The sequence below is a fragment of the Amphiura filiformis genome, chromosome 2, assembly GCF_039555335.1.
Source record: "Amphiura filiformis chromosome 2, Afil_fr2py, whole genome shotgun sequence".
Lineage (NCBI taxonomy): Eukaryota > Metazoa > Echinodermata > Ophiuroidea > Amphilepidida > Amphiuridae > Amphiura > Amphiura filiformis.
This window is the reverse complement of record NC_092629.1, coordinates 3,789,164-3,798,740: the sequence shown is the minus strand read 5'-3', so window position 1 is coordinate 3,798,740 and position 9,577 is coordinate 3,789,164.

Below are 9,577 nucleotides of genomic sequence, written 5' to 3'. Positions count from 1 at the left end.
GACCAGATGATCAGGCACTCTATGGGTTTAGGTGCAACTTTTGAATGAAATCTTTTTCATTCAAAGTGTCACCATGGCAACAAATTATGGGATTTTAAGATAAACAAGGCCTCAAAATTTGCAGAGCAAAACTGGGTTCTTTTTGTTATTTCAGTTTAAACATTGGATGCATAGATTTTGAGTTGTTATCTCATAATGATAGGGGTAATTACTCTATAAAATTTGCAGGCTGTAAATACTCAATAACACAACAAATGTCTACTTGGGCAAGTGAATAGACGTGTTTAATGAAGTATAACTTAATTTAGTAAATAATTTTGTACACACATTTTGCACTCATTCAAATTTTCACCAATGGCTTACCAATGGCTTTCAAGTTTAAATATATAATGCAAAACTATTCTTAATTGCAATTAAATTTGTGCCCAGATAGAATACACATTTTTTGTACATCCATATCAAAGGGATGCACTTGTCAGCTGGTACATGTGTCTCATTTCACATAATAGCCAGTAGCAAATACCAGACTCATCTCAAGTGGAGGTTACTTCAAATCATCCCCAAGTCACATGGTTAAGGAATGCTCTCTGTATTCCTAAACCATGTGACTTGAGGATGATTTGAAGTGACCTCCACTTGATGAGCTTGGTATTCCTAGCTATTATGTGAAATGAGGCACATATAGCAGCCGACAAGTGCATTTTTTTGATATGGATGAACACATTTGTTAAATTAAAAACAAGGATATTTTTAATTTGAATATTTCAAGCTGTGAATCATCAGTATCACAAAAATTTCTGTTGAATATATGGATATGTGTTTAATCAAGTATGAATTTTGTACTACATAATTTGTGTAAACAAGCACAATGTACATATCATATATTACTGCTAATTTAGACTGTGTGTATATTTTGTTGAATTTATCTATACTATAGTGCAATTTTATAATTTGACAACTTTGTGTAGTTTTTATGTTATATTTAAGAAATAGCATACATATAGAAGTTTATTTTTTCATCAGTGTGAAGCTACCTTGTGTGAAATTGTGCTATTCGGTTTGCAATCCATATACACAACCCAGCATGGGCAGTATCAGTATATGTCTGTTTTTGTGCAAGAGCTCTTCATTTATATTTTGAAAAAAAAGCAAACAAACAACTCTTCCGTATTCTCTCTAATAAATGCCACCCCCCCATTTTAAACCAAACTGTTAAAAAAAAAAAGCCAAAATGTCCATGCTATATGATCCACACACAATCGGTAATTGCTGAAAGTGATATCGCGAATAAGTGCACTGGAAGTCATTGATCCTCAGTTATTAGTTCAGTAGTATACTATACAGCCCTTTTTAAATCCCCCGGGTTTAAACAAAAGAGAAGAGAATTTGGAGAAAAAGAGAAGAGAAATGCATGTTTGCATGTAATTTTAACGAAATTAATCCCATATTGACCATTTCAGCTTTAAAAAAAATAAATAATTAGGCGCGCTTTGCTCGAATTTGTTCAATTTAAGACTCTCTATGTTATATTTACACATTTCATGATCCTTTTTTAGCTCACCAAGAAATTTGTGCCCCCCCTCGGTTGCTAAAGTTCTATATACCCACCTGTAGTTCGTCTATTTGGCCTGATTATTAAGCTCCTAACTTCCAGTGGCGTAGATTTCTTTTTGACATTGGGGGGGATGGTGTTGAAAAAAATTCTTGAAGAATAGTGAATGCAGCACCTTTTGGCGACAGAATAAGATGATGTTACAAATGCGCACGAAAAATTTGCTATTTTGAAGCTAAACTGATTAAATATGGTGCAAAAGTTGAATAAATGCGCGCGAAGCGCGCAAAAATTTGCACTTTTGGGGCTAAAATGGGCAAATGTGAGATAAATTTGGTCAGAAACCTATATTCAGGCGTCAACATGGGGGGATGATTGTATGGAGCATCCCCCCCTGGCAAAATATTGGGGGGGATAAATCCCCCCCATCCCCCCCGGATCTACGCCTATGCTAACTTCCCTATGAATTATCGCTGTTGAAAAGACCTCTAATAAAAACAAAATTTTATGCCCGTGAAGTCATTAATTTTTGAGAATATGATCAATTTGCTTTACGAAATTAAACTATCAGTTGTTAGATATTATCCCTGATTGTAAATTACAAAGGTTTAAACAATTTTAATATAATAATTTCAGTACTCTGAAACCTGTGCAATCAGTTTACATTAGTTTGTGTGTGATTTTGTTAAACTTTATTGTCAGGGATATATAGTGATAACAAAAGTTCTTGTTGATAGTACTCAGAGTACAGGTTGATAGTACTCAGTGGCTTATAGACAAGTTGACATGTGTTTACATTTGGTACAACCTTTGTTCATTTCAGATTTATAAAAATAAAAGAAATGGTAGTTTTTTATTAACCCTTCATAAACATTGCTGTCACCTTATACAACAGCAAGCAGACACCTTACAGATGTCAATTTACATATACACCAGGCAAAAAAAGAAACCTGTCAGTTATAGTCATTCTTGCTGTTAATTTACAACAACCTGATAATTTTGGATTATTCTGAAATATACGTTTTGTTAATTAGACTTTGCTTTCTCATTTGACACTCTGTTCGAGAAAATCATACAAGAATTGACCAAGATATATATGCGCCTCCAAACCCCAAAATCGAAAGTTGCAATTTCAACGATTTTCAATGGGAATGTATCGTTGTATTGCACACAAGCACCATGGGCCAATCAATAAAGCACGCAATGTAACAGGCACAATTGAATCATTAAACTTGCAACTTTTGATTTTGGGGTTTGATGGTTTGGAGGTGCATCTTAGTCAATTCTTGCTCGATTTTCACGAACAGGGTGTCAAATGAGAATGATAAAGCAAAGTCCAATTAACAAAATGTATATTTCAGAATAATCCAAAATTACTAGGTTGTACAGCAAGGATGACTATAACTGATGAGTTTCTTTTTGTGCCTGGTGTATATCAAGAATATGGCATTTTGTATTAATTAATATAGGGTGTTTTTGAAAGCTTGGTACCGGAGCTAGTTTGGGTTCCTTTGCTTACTTGCAAAAATAGATATATCCAAATTGAAACTGGGGAGAAACACAAAGTATATTACCAATAGTTTTACCAATAGTATTCTTTTTAAATCATTGAATGTTGCTTTAAAACATTAGCAATTTTTACCAACATTTATCTACGGATGATAATAACCGGTACACATATACTATGTGCATGTGTGACATTAATTATATAATGTTTGTGCAAGTGGCACATATTGGTTTTTTGTACTTTAATAGGTTATTCTAACACAATATACATATACTGGTACTGTAATAATATTATTTTACATATTTATACTGTGTCTCTGAAAGAGCTGTGTTGGAAAATGTCGTCTTTCAATTTATTAGAACTGAATAATTTGTTATTAATTAGTAAGAAAACACTATCACACATATTTTATCAAGCATTGAATCATTCAAATGAGGGCTTTAAAACCTACATTTCAAGAACAGCGTGGTCAATTTTCAAAATTCATAGTAAATGGAAGCTGTCTTTGTATGCAAATGCATAAAGTATTCATTCAAGTACCAGTTTATGAATAAAGTGATGCTAATTTCCAACTGAATACAGTTGCTTCAGAGACACCTTGTATGATTTAAGTGTGTGCAATGTTGTATGTGTGAAGTAAACTGTCCTCAACTTTCACCTTGAGAAATTAAGAATAAATATTTTAACTTGAAACTAAATATTAAGGTATTGTTGTAGTTTGTTGGATTTGAGACTTCAATGCTCCAATCATAGATACCTCCAGACAGGCAGGCAGGGAGGGGGGGTAAGGCATACAAATGTGTTGATACACTAGGGCTGTCAACAAGGCTGTTCCAAATTCCTACAATTTTCTATGTTCAACATAGTACAAAAATATTAACATTACCTCTTGCTTGGTGGTACATGAAGATCTTCCTAACTTTACATTACGTCTTGGTGGTACATGAAGATCTGCCTAACTTTACATTACGTCTTGGTGGTACATGAAGGTCTGCCTAACTTTACATTACCTCTTCACTTGGTGGTACATGAAGATCTGCCTAACTTTACATTACCTCTTGCTTGATGGTACATGAAGATCTGCCTAACTTAACATTACCTCTTGCTTGTTGGTACATGAAGATCTGCCTAACTTTACATTACCTCTTGCTTGGTGGTACGTGACGGTCTTACTAACTTCACATTACCTCTCCGCTTGGTGGTACGTGAGATCTGCCTAACTTTACATTACCCCTTGCTTGATGGTACGTGAAATCTGCCTAACTTTATATTACCTCTTGCTTGATGGTATATGAAGATCTGCCTAACTTAACATGACCTCTTGCTTGGTGGTACATGAAGATCTGCCTAACTTTATATTACCTCTTCACTTGGTGGTACATGAAGACCTGCCTAACGTTACATTACGTCTTGATGGTACATGAAGATTTGCCTAACTTTACATTACCTCTTGCTTGGTGGTACATGAAGATCTGCCTATCTGCCTAACTTTACATTACCTCTTGCTTGGTGGTACATGAAGATCTGATTAACTTTACATTACCTCTTGCTTAATGGTACATGAAGATCTGCCTAACTTTACATTACCTCTTGCTTGATGGTACATGAAGATCTGTCTAACTTAACATTACCTCTTGCTTGGTGGTACATGAAGATCTGCCTAATTTTACATTACCTCTTGCTTGGTGGTATATGAAGATCTGCCTAACTTTACATTACCTCTTGCTTGGTGGTACATGAAGATATGTCTAACTTTACATTACATCTTGCTTGGTGGTATATGAAGATCTGCCTATCTGCCTAACTTTACATTACCTCTTGCTTGGTGGTACATGAAGATCTGTCTAACTTTACATTACATCTTGCTTGGTGGTACATGAATATCTGCCTATCTGCCTAACTTTACATTACCTCTTGCTTGATGGTACATGAAGATCTGCCTAACTTTACATTACCTCTTGCTTGGTGGTACATGAAGATCTGCCTAACTTTACATTACCTCTTCCTTGGTGGTACATGAAGATCTGCCTATCTGCCTAACTTTACATTACCTCTTGCTTGATGGTACATGAAGATCGTCCTAACTTTACATTACGTCTTGCTTGGTGGTACATGAAGATCTGCCTAACTTTACATTACATCTTGCTTGGTGGTATATGAAGATCTGCCTAAATTTACATTACATCTTGCTGGATGGTACATGAAGATCTGCCTAACTTTACATTACCTCTTCCTTGGTGGTACATGAAGATCTGCCTATCTGCCTAACTTTACATTACCTCTTGCTTGATGGTACATGAAGATCTGCCTAACTTTACATTACCTCTTGTTTGATGGTACACGAAGATCTGCCTAAATTTACATTACATCTTGCTGGATGGTACGTGAGATCTGCCTAACCTAACATTACCTCTTGCTTGGTGGTATATGAAGATCTGCCTAACTTTCCATTACCTCTTGCTTGATGGTACATGAAGATCTGCTTAAATTTACATTACATCTTGCTGGATGGTACGTGCGATCTGCCTAACTTAACATTTCCTCTTGCTTGGTGGTATATGAAGATCTGCCTAACTTTACATTACCTCTTGCTTGGTGGTACATGAAGATCTGCCTATCTGCCTAACTTTACATTACCTCTTGCTTGGTGGTACATGAAGATCTGTCTAACTTTACATTACATCTTGCTTGGTGGTACATGAATATCTGCCTATCTGCCTAACTTTACATTACCTCTTGCTTGATGGTACATGAAGATCTGCCTAACTTTACATTACCTCTTGCTTGGTGGTACATGAAGATCTGCCTAACTTTACATTACCTCTTCCTTGGTGGTACATGAAGATCTGCCTATCTGCCTAACTTTACATTACCTCTTGCTTGATGGTACATGAAGATCTGCCTAACTTTACATTACCTCTTGCTTGGTGGTACATGAAGATCTGCCTAACTTTACATTACCTCTTGCTTGGTGGTACATGAAGATCTGCCTTACTTTACATTACCTCTTGCTTGGTGGTACATGAAGATCTGCCTATCTGCCTAACTTTACATTACCTCTTGCTTGATGGTACATGAAGATCTGCCTAAATTTACATTACATCTTGCTTGATGGTACGTGAGATCTGCCTAACTTAACATTACCTCTTGCTTGGTGGTACATGAAGATCTGCCTAACTTAACATTACCTCTTGCTTGGTGGTACATGAAGATTTGCCTAACTTTACATTACCTCTTGCTTGGTGGTACATGAAGATCTGCCTTACTTTACATTACCTCTTGCTTGGTGGTACATGAAGATCTGCCTATCTGCCTAACTTTACATTACCTCTTGCTTGATGGTACATGAAGATCTGATTAACTTTCCATTACCTCTTGCTTGATGATACATGAAGATCTGCCTAAATTTACATTACATCTTGCTTGATGGTACGTGAGATCTGCCTAACTTAACATTACCTCTTGCTTGGTGGTACATGAAGATCTGCCTAACTTAACATTACCTCTTGCTTGGTGGTACATGAAGATCTGCCTAACTTTACATTACCTCTTGCTTGGTGGTACATGAAGATCTGCCTAACTTAACATTACCTCTTGCTTGATGGTACATGAAGATCTGCCTAAATTTACATTACATCTTGCTGGATGGTACGTGAGATCTGCCTAACCTAACATTACCTCTTGCTTGGTGGTATATGAAGATCTGCCTAACTTTCCATTACCTCTTGCTTGATGGTACATGAAGATCTGCTTAAATTTACATTACATCTTGCTGGATGGTACGTGCGATCTGCCTAACTTAACATTTCCTCTTGCTTGGTGGTATATGAAGATCTGCCTAACTTTACATTACCTCTTGCTTGGTGGTACATGAAGATCTGCCTATCTGCCTAACTTTACATTACCTCTTGCTTGGTGGTACATGAAGATCTGTCTAACTTTACATTACATCTTGCTTGGTGGTACATGAATATCTGCCTATCTGCCTAACTTTACATTACCTCTTGCTTGATGGTACATGAAGATCTGCCTAACTTTACATTACCTCTTGCTTGGTGGTACATGAAGATCTGCCTAACTTTACATTACCTCTTCCTTGGTGGTACATGAAGATCTGCCTATCTGCCTAACTTTACATTACCTCTTGCTTGATGGTACATGAAGATCTGCCTAACTTTACATTACCTCTTGCTTGGTGGTACATGAAGATCTGCCTAACTTTACATTACCTCTTGCTTGGTGGTACATGAAGATCGACCTTACTTTACATTACCTCTTGCTTGGTGGTACATGAAGATCTGCCTATCTGCCTAACTTTACATTACCTCTTGCTTGATGGTACATGAAGATCTGCCTAAATTTACATTACATCTTGCTTGATGGTACGTGAGATCTGCCTAACTTAACATTACCTCTTGCTTGGTGGTACATGAAGATCTGCCTAACTTAACATTACCTCTTGCTTGGTGGTACATGAAGATTTGCCTAACTTTACATTACCTCTTGCTTGGTGGTACATGAAGATCTGCCTTACTTTACATTACCTCTTGCTTGGTGGTACATGAAGATCTGCCTATCTGCCTAACTTTACATTACCTCTTGCTTGATGGTACATGAAGATCTGATTAACTTTCCATTACCTCTTGCTTGATGATACATGAAGATCTGCCTAAATTTACATTACATCTTGCTTGATGGTACGTGAGATCTGCCTAACTTAACATTACCTCTTGCTTGGTGGTACATGAAGATCTGCCTAACTTAACATTACCTCTTGCTTGGTGGTACATGAAGATCTGCCTAACTTTACATTACCTCTTGCTTGGTGGTACATGAAGATCTGCCTAACTTAACATTACCTCTTGCTTGATGGTACATGAAGATCTGCCTAAATTTACATTACATCTTGCTGGATGGTACGTGAGATCTGCCTAACCTAACATTACCTCTTGCTTGGTGGTATATGAAGATCTGCCTAACTTTCCATTACCTCTTGCTTGATGGTACATGAAGATCTGCTTAAATTTACATTACATCTTGCTGGATGGTACGTGCGATCTGCCTAACTTAACATTTCCTCTTGCTTGGTGGTATATGAAGATCTGCCTAACTTTACATTACCTCTTGCTTGGTGGTACATGAAGATCTGCCTATCTGCCTAACTTTACATTACATCTTGCTGGATGGTACATGAAGATCTGCCTAACTTTACATTACCTCTTGCTTGGTGGTACATGAAGATCGTCCTAACTTTACATTACGTCTTGCTTGGTGGTACATGAAGATCTGCCTAACTTTACATTACATCTTGCTTGGTGGTATATGAAGATCTGCCTAAATTTACATTACATCTTGCTGGATGGTACATGAAGATCTGCCTAACTTTACCTTACCTCTTCCTTGGTGGTACATGAAGATCGTCCTAACTTTACATTACCTCTTGTTTGATGGTACACGAAGATCTGCCTAACTTTACATTACCTCTTGCTTGATGGTACATGAAGATCTGCCTAACTTAACATTACCTCTTGCTTGGTGGTATATGAAGATCTGCCTAACTTTACATTACATCTTGCTGGATGGTACATGAAGATCTGTCTAACTTAACATTTGGTTGGTGGTATATGAAGATCTGCCTAACTTTACATTACCTCTTGCTTGGTGGTATATGAAGATCTGCCTAACTTAACATTACCTCTTGCTTGATGGTACATGAAGATCTGTCTAACTTAACATTTGGTTGGTGGTACATGAAGATCTGCCTAACTTTACATTACCTCTTGCTTGGTGGTATATGAAGATCTACCTAACTTTACATTACCTCTTGCTTGATGGTACATGAAGATCTGTCTAACTTAACATTTGGTTGGTGGTACATGATGATCTGCCTAACTTTACATTACATCTTGCTGGATGGTACATGAAGATCTGCCTAACTTTACATTACCTCTTGCTTGGTGGTACATGAAGATCTGCCTATCTGCCTAACTTTACATTACCTCTTGCTTGATGGTACATGAAAATCTGCCTAACTTAACATTACCTCTTGCTTGGTGGTACATGAAGATCTGCCTAAATTTACATTACTTCTTGCTTGATCGTACATGAAGATCTGCCTAACTTAACATTACCTCTTGCTTGGTGGTATATGAAGATCTGCCTAACTTTACATTACCTCTTGCTTGGTGGTACATGAAGATCTGCCTAAATTTACATTACTTCTTGCTTGATCGTACATGAAGATCTGCCTAACTTAACATTACCTCTTGCTTGGTGGTATATGAAGATCTGCCTAACTTTACATTACCTCTTGCTTGGTGGTACATGAAGATCTGCCTAAATTTACATTACTTCTTGCTTGATCGTACATGAAGATCTGCCTAACTTAACATTACCTCTTGCTTGGTGGTATATGAAGATCTGCCTAACTTTACATTACCTCTTGCTTGATGGTACATGAAGATCTGCCTAACTTTACATTACCTCTTGCTTGATGGTACATGAAGATCTGCCTAACT